Genomic DNA, 21,591 nt, shown 5'->3' with positions numbered 1-21,591 from the left:
ATTTTTAATAAATGTTTTGTGCAGCCCAACCTCACAAGAGAGATGAAACAACCATTTTTTTTTTTTCACATTGTTAAAGTCTGTTTTGGCTTGAAAAGCATGTAGTATATTTTTAAATTTGGTTCCTGCCACTATACATTATCACAAATGAATGTCTGTGCATGACCAAGTTTTCATATCCTATTTGGTATGCTTATAATTCAGGTTGTCTGCTTTATCATCACTTTAACTTGTCTAGGCCACTGAAGATCAATGGGAACTTGAAATTAACTGCAGGTAGCTATTCAAAAAGAATATTGCTGTAGATGTAAAAATGTGCATGTGGTTATGAAAAAGAAAAGTCAATTTCACTGTATTATATCATGCATACATCTCTTAAAATTGCTTTATCAATACATATGTGGCAAAAATAAATAAAATAAACAAGGAGCATTCTCCTTTCCCCTACTTTCTGTCATTTCATATTAGTTTTAATGAAAATACTTTTGATTCAGTACATCCTGTGGAGAATAGGGAAAAATATTTCCCTGTAGGTTTTATTGTTCACTGGTTATTAAAGAGACAGTAGATAGATGTATTTTTTCTAAGACATTGATTTCACTATTATTATAGTTCTGTAAGTGGGCTTAATACAGCAGTGTTTTCATCTATGTAAGTTTAAAGATGGCTTTTTGAAAAATTTAATTACTTACTGAGAAAGACTAAAGAGATATTTTATAGCTTGTTAAGAAAAAAACAGTCTTAATATAATGAAATATTATGTCTGAGATGCCAGTGAACATGGAAAACAAATTGTAGAATACAGTGTTTTAAACTTTTAAGAAATATCTTGTAAGATTTTCATATAAATAGAATCATTTATATATTTCATATTTGATCCACATAAAGTAAAATTATAAAAGCAGCAAACAAATTTAAATTCCATACAAATTTAGGATTTTAGAAGAATTATTAATAGTAAAATATATGGAGAGAAATTGGGAAGAAATATTAGAATAGAGTGGCTTGATAGAGAAATGCATTTGATATGAACAAAAGAAAGGGCCAAAAGGTCATATCTCTCACTTCTGCAGAAAATACTCAGATCTACACTTTCTAAATTCCACATTATTGAACACGGTAGCTCATAAATACCCAGCAACAGCAATAACAATTTAATTTGTGAGAAAATACTACATGATTAGTAAATTAAAGATATGAAATAAGTTTCAGAAATATATGAATTAAATAATCTTAAAAACAAACAAGTAAAATGTTCAGAAATTTTAGGAGTATGAGCATATTAACAGCTTCAAAGGTCAAATACATTTCTTCTTTTAGAAGAAAGTAAATATAAATAGATTTTAAATAATCTCAAGTCCCTTTGGAGTTATATAGATGAAAGAAAGAGGAAATGCAAAGCGGGACACACTTATTCCATTCTCACACAAAGAATATTTTCACCAATGCAAAAATATTGAATACTCAAAAATAGCCCTTCTTTTTCCTTCAAAAGAAATGGGTTGGAAAAATGCTGAAATTCCAGGACACTATTTACGACTAGGAGTGATGTCTGTGCATCATAAAGTCATGTGGATATGTTCATGTGTATTGTGCATTCTCTCTCTCTCCTATGAATGCTCAAGGGTGCCCCTTACCACTTGGGATGTCCATCTATTCATTCAGCCAAAGAATGGCAAGATCCCCAAAACAAGATTCAAGACCACCACTTGAATCATCCCACTTAGACAATGAGTAAATTGTCTTTGTTCTCAAACCAATATTTTTCAGAACTTCGATTAAAAGATTTTAGAAAATAGCCAGAAAAAAAACTTCATTCTTATTTGTTCAGCTTCCTTAAGGAATTTACAGAGGTGGGAGCTTTGGTACCAAAGGTATCAGGCATTTTTAGGTCCTAGCCAATGTCCTCAAATTGCAGCGAAATTCTTCCTTTTTCTACTTCAAGCACTAATTTACATAGATGTCAGCAAAGACGGCTTACTCATTAACACATATCTGCCTCAAGATGTAATTATCCCAAAAGATCACCTGAGAGGAAATTTTTAAAAAATGTTCCAAAAGGAAGAGGAATTTACCTCTTCATATTACTTTAGAATTTACACTGAAAGTGGAGGCAGACTGGGTTGCTGAAACCTGACACTCATTAAAAAGAGGATAAGGCAAATGTGAAAAGTCAGTGGAAAGAATGATTACCTGCTTCATTGGAATTTTGTTGACAACTTGTTAGCATCTCATCATGAAATTGAAAACCTCTGGGTGGTGGTTAAAATTTTGGATAGTTATGTTTACACATAATCAAGTATGTGAAACAAAATGTGTGGGTAAAATGTGCCTCATGTATCCATTTTTCAGCAAAGAAATGGAAAAAAGGATGAGTCATATATGGGAAAGAATTGTTCCTATGCAAATAGTATTGCATATTAGCAGCTACAGAGTTGAGATGTTGACTCATGTGGCCTAAGATGAAGAGATTTCTGGTTTTCTGTCTCGCAGAGGTCAAGAGAGATGCAAAGCAAACCAGCCAACCCTGTTTTGGCAGATGAGACCAGAGAACTAGAAAATAATTCAAAAGCCTCTGAAGGGAAAATGGGCACTGAACCATCTTGAAATTATGTAGAGTAAAATGAGCATTTCATTATGCTTACATATCAAATTTGTGGTAGATGTATACTTAAGCATCTTACTATAATAAAAATAGAAAAACATAATTTTGCATAGATGCTATATTCACATATAGAAAGCTAACTATCGATAGGAAGTATTCACAACTGAATAGCAAACACAATTAAATGAGGTTTATTTTCCCCTCCTATCTTCAATTCCTATGAAAGGTTTTGGATTGTGCTAAGTTCAGACTCTTCCTTCAAATGAAAGTCAAACAACAAGAGTTATGGAGTCAGCATACCCTATATCGAAGGTGATCTTTATATATATTTTATCAGTAGTATATTATTTATCAGTAGAATGCACGTCTTACTCAAAAGCTAAAAATACAGAGCATATACAGATGAAACTTTTAAATTAAGCAAACCCAGGACCTCATGCACTCAACTTCTCCCTCTCTATGAAACTACTAGTTGGGTTACTACTAGCGATACAGGGAAATTGGAAGTGTCAAATTCCAGTCTGCTCCCTGACATTCAAAAATACTTTTCTCTCTACATAAGCTCAGTCTCCTTATCAATAAACTGCTATTAAAGAGTAGGAGAGGGGAAGTTATCAGTATACTCAAATGAGATAACTTGATGAAAGCATGTAGTAAATCTTTTTAAGTATGATTTTTTATTGTATTTAATATGTGAACAAAGAAAAACAACTTCCTTTTATGAATCTGATGAGTCCTTACCATTATAACTAAAAGAGAAAATTTTAGTTTGGCAAGGTGGTTTTTATGACTAATACAGATTTTTATAAGGTTTGTCTATACAAAGTTAGAGATTCTCATTGCCACATTAATTACTCATGAATGTGTTTATCTCAGGGTGCTTTGAGAACGGCAGGAAACTTAAAAGTAACTGTGCAGGCACTTCTGGATTTAGGATGAAATGCTATTCTGACTAAAATCAATATAAAAAAATGGGCTTTCCCAGTAAATTCTGTTTCTTCAAGGTAACAGGAAATCTGTTAAATGATTTATAGGTCAAATTGTTCCAATAAGAATAATAATAAGAATAATGGTGGCCATTATTATCAACATTACCCTGAATGTTTATTTCTGGAAGTGGCAAAGTTTCATTATGAAAAATTATTCCACTGCCATTGAGTCATGGCAAAAGAAAGCTATTTTGTGAAGGAGACATGATGTATTTCATAGCATAGAAAGTGACTGCATTGGGATCATTTCGCTTCTCAGTTACATGTCAATTATATACTTTTCATTTTCTTTACTTACACTTTTTTTTGTATATGGTATTAGATGTCTTTAAAAATGTTCTTCGTTTCTGATACAATAGTATTCCACCTCATTTTATAAGCTGACCATTTGGAGCCCACATATCCTATCTGCTCTTCATTGCTATTCCCAACTGCTGCTGGAAATGCAATAACACAGTAACTACCATCTTTCCCTGAATCTTAGGAATATATGCCATGAAACCACGGTGTGTTTTGAAATAGGAGATGTGCAATGCTAATACATTTGAACTTATTGCTAATGAATATTGATGGGTGTCAATTTTCACGGATGTTAATTTTGCATACTTAAATCTGTGAGGTGAATATTGATTCAACTGCTGTCAGCTCAAGCAGGAGTTGGTAGATTTGAACAGATAAGCAGATCTTCTAAAGGATGCAATACCTGATTTTGCTGACCCTGGTGGAAAGAATTTGCTTACTTCATGCTATGAACAACATATTAAATATTTCTTCTTTTATTTCTATGTCAGAGGTGGCTGATACATTTTTACCAGCTAGCATCTTTTCTGAACATTATCAATATCAAATTTTCTTTGATCGAAATAAGTTCAGGATGCGCTTCATATCCAAAGTGTTCTACAACAGCATTTATGAAATCACCCATGCTTCAATGTTGACAGAGATAATGTGATTCAGTACCAATATTTCCATTGTGTCATTTGATTATGCATTTAAATTTAAATGCCAGAAGAAATGACTGGAAGTATATTTAATTATTTTATTCTCATGTCAAGTGCCATTGCCTTAAGGGCTTAAATATATGCTATATCAAGATCATTGAAGATTATTGGCCTCACAAACAGTTAGGCAAACAGAAAAAATTGATTATTGCCATTTATTTTTCTTCAAGATAGGGCAATAGGCTCTTCATTTATGAATACGTAAAACGGGATGATTGATCAAAATCTTCAAATACCCAAAGCAGTCATATTACTTTGGCCCATGAACCTGCTAGCAACAAACTATCCCAGAACTTAGTGGCTTGATTTACAATTCTGCATGTCAGCAAATTGGGGTGGGCACACTGGAATGAAACATCTCTGCTTAATTTGGCATTGGCAGGGCTCATTGTTTTACCTGTGCTTAGTCAGCAATGTAAATCCTCGCTCACGTGTCTGGTGGTGAGCTGGAGGTCACCAAGATTAGTGAGGTGAATGGTCATGTTTTACTCATCACATAGCAGGCTAGTCCAGACTTCCTCACATGATGGTGGTTGCAGGGGTTCCGAATGAAGGAAGAGAAGGCAATTCACAACATATCAGCACTTTTCAAGTCTCTTCTTGAATCATGCTTCATAATGTGCCATTGGCCAAAGCAAGCCACCTGACAAAACCCAGATTCAAATGGCAGAAAACTGGACTCCATCACTTAATGGGAGCAGCGCCAAGTCACACTGCAAAAAAGATGGGAAAAAAATTGTGGCCATTTTTACCAACAGCTACAAATCAAATGCTAGATTATTAAGGATTGTGATGATTCAGAGTGCATGGATTTGGATCCCAGTGTCATCATTTTTCTATGTGATCTTGGACAAGCTCCTTCAACTCTCTGTGCCTAAATTCCTCCATATGTTAAAAGATGTATAGTTTCAAGGTATCTTCTCACAAAGAAGTTTTGAAAATTAAATTAGTTTCTGCTTGTAGGACTCAGAACAATGCCTGGACCATAGCAATAGTTCAATAGATGTATTTGCTGTTATTATATTTACACTGAAAATAACTGATAGTTTCTGTCTTTGAAGTTTGGAATCCGCATTCCCATGCACATAGTCTATTCCTTTCAATTTGCTCACATTGCTTGCTTTCATCTGAATCTCCTCTCCCTTTCATTTTCATCTCCAGAAGTTTTGGGTAATAGCATATCATTGTCTTTGCCAACTGTTAAACATAGAGTTTTGTTAAAAACAAATGCGCAGACAGGGAGTTGGAGTGGTGGCTTCCCCATTTAATAAATAGAGCCTTAGCAGTTTATTTAATTCTGCTGGATCGGGGCTTCCTTAATTATCCAATACCTGCCTACCTGCTACATATAGTCATTTTTTTTAACTTTTTTTTTTTTTCTGGCATGGGCAGGCTCGGGGGAATCGAACCCAGGTCTCCGGCTCAGCAGGCGACAATTCTTGCCACTGAGCCACCACTGATTGCACTGCCCCACATATAGTTTTTTGAAAATCAAATGTAATGATGTAAACTTCAAAAACTTTTGATACAGTTACAATTATATTGTAGTAATAACTGACAAAAGCAATTATGAAAATAATAGTCTTTTATTTGGACATTTACTGTGGGTTTGTCCCTATTTTACCTAAATCAAAGTAACATAAAATAACAAGAGCTCAAAGAAAACACAAAGCCAATGCCAAAGTATTAAAAGTTCCATGTAGATAGATACATAAATAAGTCACCACATTTTCAGTTTGGAAAGGACATTTGAAATAATCTATTCTAGCCCCTTTATTTTATAGATAAGAAATCACGTTGATCAATTTTTCTCAAAAGCTGATTGCCATTTAATGGAGATGATGATGCTTCATCTGAATTCTCCCACCATCTAGCTCAATAACCTCATTTGTGAATTTAAATAGCACAGTGTCTTCAAAGTCTGTCATTTGAAAATAAAAGTTCCTACTTCTCTACCCTTGATGCTGATATGATTTCAATGAACAGGGTTTGTCAGTATTATGTCCTTGATGCTTATCCGTGGAAGCTGCTTTACAGTTTATATATGTACTTATTTATTTATATATGTACATAAAATATATATATATATTTTATGAAAATCCTCCTTTCTTTAGTGTTTTCTCTTTCACTTGCTCCTATTGTCAGTTTAGCTGTCCTAGAAAAATTTGTTTTCTCTGACTTCACTCAAATACCTTTGACGGCTCCCATTTCTCAAAAATAAAGCCCCCTCTTATAGTTTGCTATTCAAGGTCCCAGGAAATCTTATCATAGCATACCTTTCCACCTTGAGAATAGACAATGCACCAAAAATTTGTTTGAAAGTATATTTCCACCTTAATAGACTATAGTATTTCTAATGCTAGATATAACATCCTATCATATTGCTCTACTCCTTGGAACTCTTGTTGTGTGTAGCAGGTGAAATAAAACACAGTTCGCTTACCCTGGTCTTTCTCTCCTACATGATCTGGCTTCAGACTGTGTTGCTATCTTTCCTTATCTCACACTGCCCCATTACTTCCTATGTCTCAGACACCTTGAGCCTTTGGGCCGACCAAGCCTATTCTAAAATCAGGCTTGGTTTATACTTGCTTTTCTCTATCTGGAACACTTTATCTTCTCATGAGTGGCTTCATTTCATTATTAGATCTTATTTCATAAATCAAGTCATCACAAAGGACTTCTCTGAACATCTTGCTTAAAAGGGCCCCTCCTTATGCATTATATTACTTCACTAATGCATGATCCTACTTTTATATTCTACGTTGCATTTATCACTTTCTAAAAATGTTTACTGCGTTCCTCCACTAGAATGTAAACTCCACTAATGCATGGGCCATTTCTATTTGCTCATGGTATGTATCCCTAAAACTTAGAAAACTGGCCTATAATTAACAGATTTTCAACAATTGTTTCATAAACTTACTGAAAACATAATGTATTTCTATGTACCCTGCAGTCTCTGACACCCCGTTACATCCTGGGTTGGTTCTGACTAAATGTCTGTTTAATAAAGAAGGCAAAGCTTATTCAGCTTGTCTGTTCATTGGTATATTATGGAGGTCACTAGTTATATTAGAGAGTTTTCTGTTAAAAATAAGCAGGGACTTAAAACTTTAAGCTGGAAATGATGTTAAGAATCAAAGGAAACTTGCATAATGCAGAATAAAAGTAATGGACACGCTTGAAAGCAGTAATTCAGTTAGGTCTCTATTATCTGTGCTAATGAAGAAGAGCAATGAAGCAGATGGTCCATAGCAACAGATAATGAAAAACTATTTGCATTTAGTCCTGAGATGCATTATCCAGTGTCCCTAACTTGTAAACAGGTTATATTCCAAAAGGTCATTTGTAAGTAGGTTCTTTAGGAGTCAGACTATGTTTTCCCCAGATATAATGTAGCTGATTTACAATGTGAACAATATTTAGAACTAAAATGCAGCTAGAACACCCTTTATGCCATTTTCATATAAAAACATCTCCTCAATTTCCAAATAGAGAAGTCTGGACTGTGTCCTCACCTACCAGACCTGCTTCCTCTCATCCACACCTGAAGAGAAGTGAATTTCTGGTAGCTGTCCTTCGAGACGGATGTAGTAGGAAGGGAGGGCAGATTCCGAGGGGTAGACTCAGGATTTGTAGTAAAGTTTTGGAGGGGTAGATTGTCGTGATAGCTTTTCAGGCTTTGTGGAGATGCCTCTCAAATTGGAACCCATTTGAAATGGGAGCTCATATGAAATGGAAGCCTGACCTCCTCTTGACCACCTAGTCTCTGAATGTCAGAGTACCAAACGCAGGAGTAGAAGATACCTGTAGCAACCTGATATCGCTTAATGCACCAAATATCAGAGCACCTTTGAGGCTTGAGAATAGGAGATAACAAATTACCGGAATGCTGGAAAGAAGGAATACATATGATAGAAGACTTAACAAGAATATCTACAGTAACACCATAATAACAGACGTGTGAGTGAACACCAATTCTAATTACCAGTAGAGTGGATGTGAAAACTTTGGAATATTTACACAATTAAGCATTATCAAAAAAATGAATTAAAGTGACAAGCATCAACAATTTAGTAATATATTAAATGATAATACACATCCAAAAATTATATGTACTATGACACACGTCATAACAAGTAAGATAAACTATAAGTTTTTCAATGTATAGAAGAATAAAATTAGATAAAATAAATCAAGGGAATGTTGAGCCTGGAAGTCAAAGTGATTGTTAGCTTAGGTGGGGTGGGGTAGAGAGAATGGCATTAGAGGACGACCATACAGTTAGATGCAAGTTATTGTCACGGACCTACATTTTGTCCTGGATGTTCTGTTTTATCTCCATAATGCCTAATCTTTTCTATACTTTATCTTATTTTTTTGTTTTTTTTTAATAATCTCTAGCTCCACCTCTATAAACTAAGTTTCTAATGTCATTGTTTTATTTTGATTTCTTAATGATGGTCCAAGCACAGACAATGAATTATAAATGGAGTTGTCAGGAAGACACCTTTGATAACATGATATTTGAGCAAAGTTTGAAGGTTAGAGAATTAGCCAGGAGAATATCTGGGGAAGGAGCATTCCAGGAAGTGGGAGCAGCCACAGCAAAGGTCCCAAATTGGAGCATCCTTGACTTTTTAAGAAATAGTGAGGAACCCATTATAGCTTGAGTGCAAAATACAAAGGAGTCAGTAGTTGCAGCTGAGGTCAGATAAATAAGGAAGACTGAGTTTTTGTGACATTGTAGGACATTGTAAAAACTTTGTTGTCAAGTGTTTTTACTGTCAGGAAAGGAAGCTATTGGAGGATTTTTGAGCCTAGAATTGTTAGCATCACTCTGGATACGGCACAGGAAAGACTGTGTTGGGCACTGAAGGCATAAGGTTGGAAGTAGACCAAGTAGAGGAAGTTAGGAAGCTCTTGCAATCGTCTGGTTGAGAGATGACAGTGGCTTAGAGCAGAGTAGTAGCAATGAAGCTGTCAAAAAGTGGTCAAATTCTGTAAGATGTGAGAAGAACCAAAGATGACTCCCAGGTTTCAGACCTCAACAAGTGGATTAATAGAGTTGCCATCTGAGATGGGGAACACTGTGAGTGGAGCAGAGTTTAGGAGAGGTCAGGAGTTCTGTCTGGGTATGTTAAATTTAAGATTTTTAATAAATATTCCATTGACATTTTCAAAGCAACACAATGCATGAACCTGGAGTTCAAGAGAGAAAGGGATCTGAGCTGAAGGAATAAAAATGGAAGTCTTCAGCATTATACGTAATAATTACACCCTTGGGCCTAGATGAAATCACTGCATGCTGTCATCCATCCATTAAATCTATTATTTAGAAGTGAAAGGAAAATTTGCTTTTTATATCCATTTTTCAGATTGGAGAATTTTTTGTCATAATGGATAGTTTCTATACTCTTGTGTACTCTAAGTGTTAGAAGTTATAATACAAAGATAGACACAAATTAAATAATATCTCTTCAATTCTACTCTGAATAAATTAAACGTTTCATTCAAGTTTGTTTTTCATTTCAACTTTTGGTTTATGTTTTCCTATGAGTTAGATTATTTTCAAAATCTGTCTCACTGTCTATGGCCCTTTAAATACTGTCATTAATCCCCCCTGATAAACTATTATATTTGAATACAATCTTGTTTTATGCTATTTTATTGTCTACTTCAAATTCTTTCTTCACTGGGAGGTGATCTGTCTCATCTCCATTTAGAATTGTAATTTGAAGTATAGAAAGACATTATGGTGTTGACACATAATCATACCAGTAAAGGGAAAGGCAGCTCAGTCAATGGACCATCTTCTATTTACTTAGTTTATGACATCAAGTTAGTCTCACAGAACTGCTCTAGGATTTTATAGAAGATGCCCTTGTTTTACTAATCTTGTATCCTACACATGGTAGTCAGTGTATTAGGCATTGTTTTCATCTCCCTAATGTATATTAAAACAACAAAATTAGAGACAAAATTCTTTTAATGAAATAAAATAAAAGCTTGGCGCACCTAACTCTAAAGTTCCTTGGTAGTTTTTACCTGTTAAGATTATTTTTGCAACAATTTCATGTTTTCCAAGAATGCTTTTGGCTCAACATAGAATTTTTATATGATTCATGCCCCTGTAGTAGATACACAAACTCATTTCACCAATTTTGCTGATCCTTAACCATTTTTCTCTTTATAGTTTTACATGTTTTTAAGACTTTTGTTTCTTTTTTTACCTTTCAAGATGCTTTTCAATATCAGTCACAATCTCAGGTCTTTGATATGCAAACATGTCCTGATAAATATGCACATTCTGTTCAAGGTCCTCCATATGGCATCAGTCTTTGAGTGAAGGTAACCTTTTAGTGATGCCTTAATTTGGACATTCTCATGACCTTGGAACTATAAACTTGCAACTTATTAAATTCTCTTTTTAACAGCCATTCCATCCCATTTCTGCTATATTGCAGAAATTAACGAACTAATATACTGCCTTTGAAGGTTTTTATCTGCCAGTACCAGATATTGTCATATTTGTGCACTTAAATTTCCCTCTTTTTTAAATGCATGAGTTACAAACTTCTACCAGGTCTAAATTTTGGATGAAAGATACGTATTTGTAAAAGGGATGCATATAGGAAGATGGCCAAGTAGAGAAGCTTGAGATCAACCCTGCTCCAAGGAAAAATTAGAGAAGGGATAGGAGGACGACTGAGAAGGTCATTTAAGAGTGCAACTGACCTGGGAGAGCCTTCTGCACTACATACGGCAGCCCTGGTTGCAGAGGCCAAGGAGCCGAAAAGCAAAAAGCTGGAGCCTGGCACAGAGGCGTGGAGCCCACCTGAATGCATGGATGGGAAGCGGGGACTAGAAAGCTAAGTAACCAGGCTGGTCCTTGAATGCGCTACCCTCACTAGCACAGCCCCATGACCAGCAACTCACCCCACCCACACCCCATACACCCAAACCCCATCACCCGCTCCCATTCCCTGTACTCCAAGCATCCCTGTTCCACCAACCCCCAGCGCATGTACCTGCCCCCACCCCCACCCCAAGTGTAACCCAACCCACTTCTGCACCCCTCCCAAGCACTACCTCCCCCTCCCTCTTCCCTGCAGGCTGTTACCAGCATATAAAAGCTAAGGGCACTAACCTCCATGCCCAGGCTACCCTCGCCCCCCTACCCATAGGGGCCACAGACTCACCCCGCCCCCTTGAGCTCTGCGCATCACTTTACGGTGCTCCTAGTCCCTCGCTTGCCCATGCATGTCCCCAGTCACGTCCTTCAGCTCTGGGAACTTCGGTTTATGACACTCCAAGAAACGCGCATGTGCATGGGCGCCCAATTACGTCATTCAGTTCTGGGAACTTCAGGCCCCCAATCACGTCTTTCATTACAGCAGTCCTAGAACTGTGCGTGGGCACAGCCCTGAGTCACGCTTCCAAGCACTGAGTAAGCGCTGACCTGCACAGCTGGGTCACATCTGCCCCCAACCCATGAGGACTTAATACACGTTCATGTGGAGCTGTAACCCATGTCAAACTTGGAAATATGTTCTACAACTAATTATGATGGTGTGCTTTGAAATTTATTGCTTTCTTGTGTATATATGTTATTTTTCACTAAGAAAAGGAGGAACAAAAAAGTCGATTGTGATGATAAAGTATTTAAGCCTTCTAGCCTTCTATATTCTGGAGCAGCTAGAAGAAAAAATCTGAGAGGTTCTTATGGTAGCTGATGACAGACTCTGAGATCTGTCCCGTAACTACTTGTTGAAGAGTGCTTTGAAAACTATTGCTTTTTTTATTTCTTTGCTTTGTATATATGATATACTGTACAATGAAAAAGTTAAAAAAAAAAAGGGATGCGTGTAGCTTATATTATAAACTTAATGTAAAGACAGGTTCTTAGTTCTAAAAATGTTTTTTGCATTTCTGTTTTCCTCTGCCCAGATCTTTCTTCTCCATTTATCTTCATGACTGGCATTTTCATCGTCACTTGTCAAATGTCCCCTTCTTGAGCCCTCTTTGACCACCCTATTAAAAAATGTAATACCCATTCCCACTTTGAAACTCCACGTTCGGTTATTTTCATTCTCGGCTTCATTTATATCTATATAACTTAACATTATCAAATATAATGATTTTATTTATTTATTTTCTATTCTCCAATTCACTAAAATGAAAGCTCTATTAAAAGTCCATGAAGGCAGGACATTTTATCTGTTCTTTTCAATGCTGTGTTCCAAGACCAACAACAGTGCTTAGCAGGTAGTAGTCAATAATACATAATCTGCTAAATTAAAAAAAAACATGAGTGTGAACATGCCTATCACAAGCCCTCTCATAGATGGTGTGGTTTAAAGTCCAGTGGCATAAGCATCAATTTGGAACTTGCTAGAAATGCAAACTCACAGCCCAATTTCATAGATACTAAATCAGAATCTGCATTTTAACAAACTTTGGGAGGATTTGCACTTTAGAGTTTGGATAGCAGGTGTAAAATAAGTCAATGAATGTTTCCTTAATCTAAATGCAACACATTTAACATCTTGGGGCTAGCAAAATGTAGAACATCATTAAGGTCTTTTAGAAATTCATGCAGTTTAGTTTTTGAGCAAAGAAAATCAATAGCAGAAGGGAGCAGTGGGCTTTAATTGTTTAACATTCTACTACACGTTACTTTGATTCACCTGTAAGAGCACATTCCAGAAGAATTATTTATCAGGCCATATGCTTCTAATAGAACCTCAAAAGGAGATATGAAGAGAACAGGGAATATTAATAAAAAGAGTGAAGATTGTTTGCTTAATTAGTGGAAGATGGCCACCCCTCAGTCAGTCAATAAACTTAATAGAAAAGGTTTTAGGAATGAAATAAAGTGATTAATGGAGATTTGAAAGTGGAATGGGGCAATGTCATATGTTTATATTTTTCAACTCCTAGTGCCCCTGGGTTATTTCTAAATCCTGTACATGTAAATGTATACACAGAAGCACATTTAGAGAAATAAATGCTCTTTTAAAATTCTAATTAGAATGATGTCTATTTTGGAATCCGATAATCAATCTGGGCTTGTTCTTTGGAGCACTAAGGGCAAATAAAATGGTAATAGCTATAGTATCAAAAATGGTTTTGAATGAATGACCCAATCAGTATATCAATCAATCAATATCAGGCCTTAGATAATAAGATGGGGCCACCGGATAGTATAATTATCATCGGTTCTTCTGGGCAAGAAGAAGCTGAACGAACAGTCCTAAGAAGCAAGGAGAGAATGTGTGACCCAAGTTTCCCGGCCCCTGGCCCAAGGGTGAGATGGGGTCCTGGTGGCTGCCTGTTGGCCTTGCCCTCGGAGACCCTGAGCCCTGGCCGGGACTGCCCGCTTCCCAGTCCAGGTCCTGAGGCAGCGGTGGAACCCAGCCTGGTCACTTGTCTATACTTGCCCATTGAACTGGTGGTGGAGAAAAGGAATTAAGGCCAATGTTTTGAGGCCGATATGCTCATGTTTGGGAGATACCTCAGGTTGTGACCATTGCTATGTGTGTGCAGTTTTATCTTAAAAATACTCTGTATGCAGTGGACAAGTATGTTCCTATTGGAAATGTCTAGCCTTTTTTTCTAAATGTTTAGAAGTACTTCATGTGTTTAAAAATTGAGGTAGTAGAATGAAACTAACAATTTGGTAGGGAATAGTATCTGTGGAAATGTAATTGTTAAACCATCTCTTAACAGTGTATTCCTATACTTGTTCATTGGGTTGAAGGAGGAGGGAGGAGAGAAATAGTAAAAGACGTTTTGCTAGTGTGTACTAGAAAATTTCTGATTATTCATTGCCCTGTATGTTATGTGCATTCATTTAACTTTGTTGTATTGTTTATATTGTGCATATACTGAACAAATGAGTCTTAATTTTATATTATATATTCTCTAGATATTAAAAAGGTTGTCAATGTATGGCAAAAGTAGCATTGGCAAATTAACACATTTTGCACACTTCGTGTTAAATTCATAGAAAGGCTGTCTTCTGAAAATAACTTTTGGAAATAAAAAAATTGTAAATCCACATCTAAGTGATACATTAGCTTAATTCATCCACTGGGTTTTTTGTGGAGAGAAGGAATTTGGAAAATGTAGGGCTCTAGAACAGAATGTTTCTATTTAGAAGACACTTTCAGATATTGTTACATGTGTGTTGTTTATTCAGAGTAGTTCGAATAGTAGACAAATTTAAGTTCTTATTTGAAACATCAAGCCTTTCTAGATGCTTAGAAGTATACAACATATATTAAAACTATATAGTGTGAAATAGGTCTTTAAACATTTTTTCTGTTATTACATAAGAATGGCTGTACTTGGGGAGTGAAATTGTTAAACTACCTGTGTTGGAGCGGTATGCTGATGCAGTTGTGTTGAGACCAGGGAAGGAAGTTTAGAGGGAAGGGTTCTTTGCCTATGAGTTGTTGGACAAGTTCACACAATGTCTGATCATTGTTCTAAATAAGCATTTTAGTTATTGCTGTGTATTAAAGGAGAAGTCCTAATATGTTAAAGTATGTTAACAGTAGAGGTAGTAAAGCAATCCCTTTATCAACGTCCTTGTGTTTGTAGAATGGGTTATCTACTGGGAGTGACCTTTGTTTACCATCTCTTGGAGCTAGACATATTACTGTACTTAGTTATTTAAATGGTGGAAGAGAAAGGAGAGAAAGGGCAAAGAGAAAAGTTCTTTGCTAGCATTTCTACATTTAGAAGGCAGTTTTAGATTCTAACCAGAATGCTGTATGTGCATAGTTTTTGTAAAATTCCTGTGTTCATGGCAGATGTCTCATTCTGTATTTCACAACATCCAAGCTTTTTAGATATCTTGAGATGACAATGTCTGATAAAAGTTAGATCTAGTGAATTGACAAATATATAAATATTGTTTTGTTAAATTAATAGAAAAGAAACATCCTTGTAAACCGTCTCTGAGCAGTATACATGGGAACTTGTTCATTAAGTTGGCTGCAGAGTGTCAGCAGGAAGTGAAGAGGGAGGGAGGTATGCAGATGTGTTCATATTTCCATCTTGATGCTAACCGTTGATGCATGTTTGCATCTCTTGGCTGTACCGTAGGAGAACATTGTTAAACAATTCAGTGGAAACATACTTTCTTACTAATATTTCAGTAGAAATCTGATAGTGAATTCTCTTAGAAGAATCACACGCATTGTACTCTATTGCTTTATGTCTCATTTTTAATTGTGCATTAAGGGAATGCAGTATTTGTAACTGCCAATATCTATAAAGACCTGTCACTATTTTTCTTTTATGAAATTTTTTGTCCCCAAGAAAGGCAGGGATACATAATTTCCCTGATTCAGCTGGTGTCATGTATTTTCATGTATGGTTATCACAGTACTCATGGCTTTGGGACTACAAATGAATAAATACTTATGATGAGTGAAAAAGCATGATATATTCTGTGTGATCACAACCACATAAAAACATATGCTCAGTTGTGTGTAGACACACACAAGACCTAGAAGAATATGTTAAGCTGTAAAACTGCTTGTGAGTCTAGATGACTTTTTTATTTTGTTCTTTGCTTCTTGTGTTTTCAGTTTTCTACAATACACAATTAAAAGTTTGAAAGCTGAAGGTTAAAAAAAAAGAAGAAGCAATGAAAAACAGCTGGCCCACTGTGGGCCTAAGGGAGAAATTACCAGTGAGGAGCTGGATACAACAGAGAAAATCTCTTTCTAAATGTACACGTGACAGACTTCCTCTGTATATACAATAACTCTGGGCATTGCTTAATTGCAAGGACTATAAAAGATTTGAAAATGGGATGATATATGACCATAGCCCTTTATATGACCATATTTTTAGAAGTTTATTTTTGTATTTGTACATTTTAGTTCTCTTTTTTCTCGAAGTATTTCTTAAACACATTTCATGAACATGAAAATACAAAAATACAATATGTCAAATGAACATCATGTTAAATCATGTTACACTGCAATGTTTAATTTCAATGATGAAGTGTACTAGGAAAAAGTAAGCAGGATAAGTGAGTAAGTAAAGTATAAGTCCTTTTCTTAGTAGGCTTTTGGGACTAATCTTTATGTTCTATGTTTATATATTCTTATACTAAACAGATCTTTGCCCTAAAAATGTCTAGTTAGTTTTAATGGCATAATGGCACAAGAGAGCCACATGTATCTGTTATAAAAAGATAGGAGTTTTCAATGAATAATAATTGTGGAATGTGTACTTAAACCCAGAATTTTATGATTTTACTAGTATGATTTTATGCCCATTAACAGTAATTTTTCAAAATAAGATTTCTATGCTAATAATTTCTAGGCTTCAAGACAGAATTATACCAACATTGAGATTTAAGAATTATTTATTTTACAATATTTTACTTATTTTCAGTTATCACCTTTCCTTTAAATGATTTGTTAGTGGATTTTCCTACTCTGTTATTCTAATGCATCATTCTGAAAGAAGGATGTTGAACATGAATATGACCAAATTTTGCAGCCAAATCAGTGTATGTTTCATAAATTCTTTTGCTATGTTCAGATGGTTTAAGGGTGTTTATTCTACTAACATGAAAGCAGTTACTCACAGATTAAATATTACCAGGTCTTGCTTTTAAAAAAGAAAATTAATAGAAGTAACATTACTTATAATTTAATAGATTAGAATTGTCAGTCTTGAAGTAAGCTTCTCCTAAGCCAAACTGCCATTTTTATGTATTAAATATTAAAATGCAATTAAAATTAATGCGTAGAATAATTATTAGAGCTGTCAGAAAAAAACTGTACAGTCCACACTGTTGTTAACTTTTATTTGCTTTGCCTTTGCCAGGTAAATCCCAAAGTTGATAACTGACATTTTGTTTGCCTATCCAAAATTATTTTTCCACTTTTTCTCTACTTACTAAGAAAAACCCTTTTTCATTCAGGTGCTGGTATTTTCCACATGACTCTGGGGACAAGGCAAAGGGGAAGCTGGCTCTAGCTGCAGAATGAGTGTTTGAGTCCTGATGGACCTCCGCCAATCATTGATGAACCAATCCCTCTTGCCAGGTAGTGGTTTGAATTTAGTATATGAAGCAATTCTGGCCAATGAAATGTGAAGGTGCTCCTCCCTTTTCAGGAAGATAAAAAGAAAGAGATGATGATTCCTTTTCCCCATAAAGGCATCCTAGAGCACGTTTCCCCACAAGAAAGTGTGATCGTTCTCCTTCAAAGAACCAAGGGTGCCAGGATAGAAGCTGAAACTCATGGCATTCATGTTTTCTGGGGACTCTGTAGGGCAATTCTTCATCAGAAGCACCGGGAGCAACACAGAGCAGAGTTCCATAAATTAATTAAGGTGCAGTGTTCTTTGAAATGGGATGTTGAAGTCAGACCTACCTCCTAAGATTCTCCCACAACAGCTCATGCAAACAGAGGAGCCCGAAGATGGAAACATCAGTTTTTCTGCCAAAAAGCTAAGTAGGTACGTTAATGATTACTTGAAGTTAAGGAAAAGAGAGATGATTGCATCCCCAGTATGTGAGGCAAGCCATGCTTGTTACACTTACCATCTGTTTCAGATCAGTCCACACCTCTTGTGTTCAGAATGGTCACCTTCTCTTAAATTGGAAGGCTGTGTGGGGCAGTGGACAGAGCATGGACTTCAGAGCACAAAAGGTTTGGGACTGGCTCCCAGCTCTCCCACTTATAGCACCCTTGACTTTGTGAAGGTTTCTTTCCTGAGCTTCACTTCTTCTTTTATGAAAAGGAGAGAATGATACTAACTTGTGAGTTTGTTATGAGGATTAAAGACAATAATTGACATATAAGAAATAATATACAGTAGTTATTATTATAATATATTAAGCCTGGTGATGTGTGATGTGTCTCTGTGTAGATATCTGTGTAGGCACACTGTAAAGAGATTTCTACACTGTTGACTTATTGTCAAGGAGGATTTTTATAACTGGGTCTTCTGAGTAACTGCCGTGGGTCCCTGTTAAATTCTTCGCATAAGTACAGGCCCATATTTAATAAATTAAAAAAAATAAACAAGCAACATTAAGCAGTAATTACTCCAACAACAACCACAAAATACAGTGTATTATCCATTTGGAGATTTAGAAAATCAAAAGAAGTAGAAAGTGAGCCCATACACAAATAGAAACTTCATGTACTATTGATTTAAATGAAGTCCCTGGGAAAACAGCTGTCTCTGCCTTGCATTGTTTCTGAATGGTGTGGGCATTTATTTCAAAACAATCCTTAATACTATCCCTTATTTTGGAGAAATTAAAATGGCACTGGTTTAGACCTACTGAGTTCTTTGACATGCTTTGAAATAGAGATTGAGCATCAACCCTCAATGACTTATTTCCCCAGAAGGCATCAGCACTGCAGCATGTCTGCAGATATTCAGAGATTTAGGTATGAGGATGGTGCATACCTGCTTCCACTGTTGATGCAGATGTTTCTCTATTTTTATGATCTGCCAATCACTTTAATTGGAATTTGCTAAAAAGAAAACGTAATGCCTGTGTTTCAGTGCCCTGGAAGTTCTCCATTTAAGCTTTGAGCATATTAGTTCTCCAAAGGAATAAAACCAACAGGATACACACATACACACACATACACAATGTGCATGCATATATTATAGAAATTATATATGATATATATTATAAAAATTTGCTCACACAGCTATGGGGATTGGCAAGTCTTAATTCCGTAGGACAGAACACAAGCTGGAATCTTTAAAAAAGGTGAATGTGATTTATGGCACGTTTGAATTATGTACTATGGAGGCTAGGCTATAAGCTGGAAACTCAGAAAAAAAAAAGGTAAAGTTGTTTTTTCTAGGAGAATCTGACTGGCTGAAGAAGAGGCAGAACATTTTCTTTCTAGCTTCTGAAATCTTCAGTTCTCACTTTAAGATCTCCAAAGGCATATATGAGGAGAATTATCTCATTGTTGAGAGCAATATCCTTTGTCTTCTGCCTGCAGCAGCCTTTCCCTCATTACTCACCCAATCAACTCACTCATCCTTCAGACCTCAGCACAAATGCCACTTTCTCAAGGAAGGCTACCCTAATCCCCCAGACTAGTTAAGATCCTATAGCAAATATTTCCATGGCCTGTTGAACTCCATAGCACATATCTCACCATGAAATTGTATATCTTTGTGATTTATTTAATTTCTCTATTTCCCACTAAAACTACCTGGGGGCTAGGATTAGGTTTATTTTATCATTGCAACTGCAGAGTCAAGCATAGTGCCTGGCACAGAGTAGGTGCTGAACAAATGAGAGAAAAATAAAGAATAGATACAAGGCTTCCATTCACAGAAGAGCCAGAACTCAGTAGCCTCCCTTTACTTTAATATAATGATAAAAACCTAGGGGCTATGGCATTAAATCCTGGCCCTACTGCTTGTCAGTTAGTGGCAAGAGGCAAACTATTTAATCTCTCTGTGCTTCATTGTCCTCATCTGAAAAATGGGTATGATAAAAGATTTTACTGTAGATGATTGCCATAAAGATTCATTAAGTCACCAGTGCTTAATAAGCACTAGTCAGGTGCATGCCGTATCACATCTCTAATTGTGGAATTTTCTTGGCCACTGCATTCAACTATTGGTATTCAAATATGCTTACTCTTGGTTTGCATTAATGTAACTAATTATTTTATTTATCTATTATGTGTATGGAGGTAGAGCTTAGAACTGCTATAGACATTTTTCAAACATGAGAAGAACTGATTTGAGTTAACCAACCCAGAACCACAGAGTAAAAACATGAAAGAACCTGAAATTTCAATGACAATATGAGACCAATTAACCAACACTGGATCCACTCTCCTTCTCAACTTCTTGACATGTGATATGAAATTTCCACATGTATAATTACTTTGAATTACATCAGACGTACAATAAAACATACTATATGAATGAATGAGTGTAGTCTATAAATCGTAAACGATGCACTGTCTATGTTCTTATGTGCTCTAATACAATTATGATAAAATTATGGAGAATGTGTTTCTTATCATACCCTACTCAGTTTCTGTTACACATAATTTACTGATACGTAAAGCAGAAGTCCATAAAAGATAATTTGGAAATACAGTGAATGGCGTGAAGAACTAAGTTATTATTTTAAGGGAGATAAGGCACTCCAGGATTGAGTGTCTTATCTCCCTTAAAATTCTAACTTCTCTTTAGATAATAAGAACACCTACTTCATATGATTATTGTGAGAATTTAGTAGAATTGCACAAAGTGAAGCATTTTGAATGCAGTAAGCACTTAATGGCTGTTAGCACTAGTAATTAACATGTGCAAAGTTAAATACCATCCTTTCTTTAGTTCTGTCAACAATGCCACAGGTGAGTATCCTCATTTCTATGGCATTGATGAAGAGAGTGAGGCTCAGAGCAATCAGTAATTGGCTCAAGGACGTACTGCAAGTAACTGGTACCTTAAGTATTCATACGGACATCTGCCTAACTCCAAGTAGATTCTGTTTATACCATGGCAAAGTGCAAATTGACACTGTGGTGCACGCCATAATAGACACACAATTGCCTCAAATGGAGTGATTTTTTCCTGTAAATTGTAAATTGAAAGAGTGAAACTATATGTAAGGCAGACATAGATATGCATTTCCAAGGAATTGAAACAATTCTGGAAGATCAGAAGAAATTATTTCATCAGTCCTCCTCTCTGAGTTTATTATCTAGACTTAGGTTTACTGCTATTTCTTAGAAACATACAACCAACTTGGTAATTTACTGGGAGCTGTTGTAACTCATATGCTGGTCTCTACAATTTAAATGGCAGTGATATGTGTCTTTTATATGCTAAGATAAACTCTATGTTCTTATCTGGGAGTTTGTGTCAGTAGTCATTCAGATTACTCAGATATAAGATTTGCTGATGTGAGCAAATTCAAAGTTAGTTAATTGCATCAAATTTTTAAGTGAAAAGC

This window comes from Tamandua tetradactyla, chromosome 4, assembly GCF_023851605.1.
Source record: "Tamandua tetradactyla isolate mTamTet1 chromosome 4, mTamTet1.pri, whole genome shotgun sequence".
Classification (NCBI taxonomy): Eukaryota; Metazoa; Chordata; class Mammalia; order Pilosa; family Myrmecophagidae; genus Tamandua; species Tamandua tetradactyla.
Note: the sequence above shows the minus strand (reverse complement) of the source record.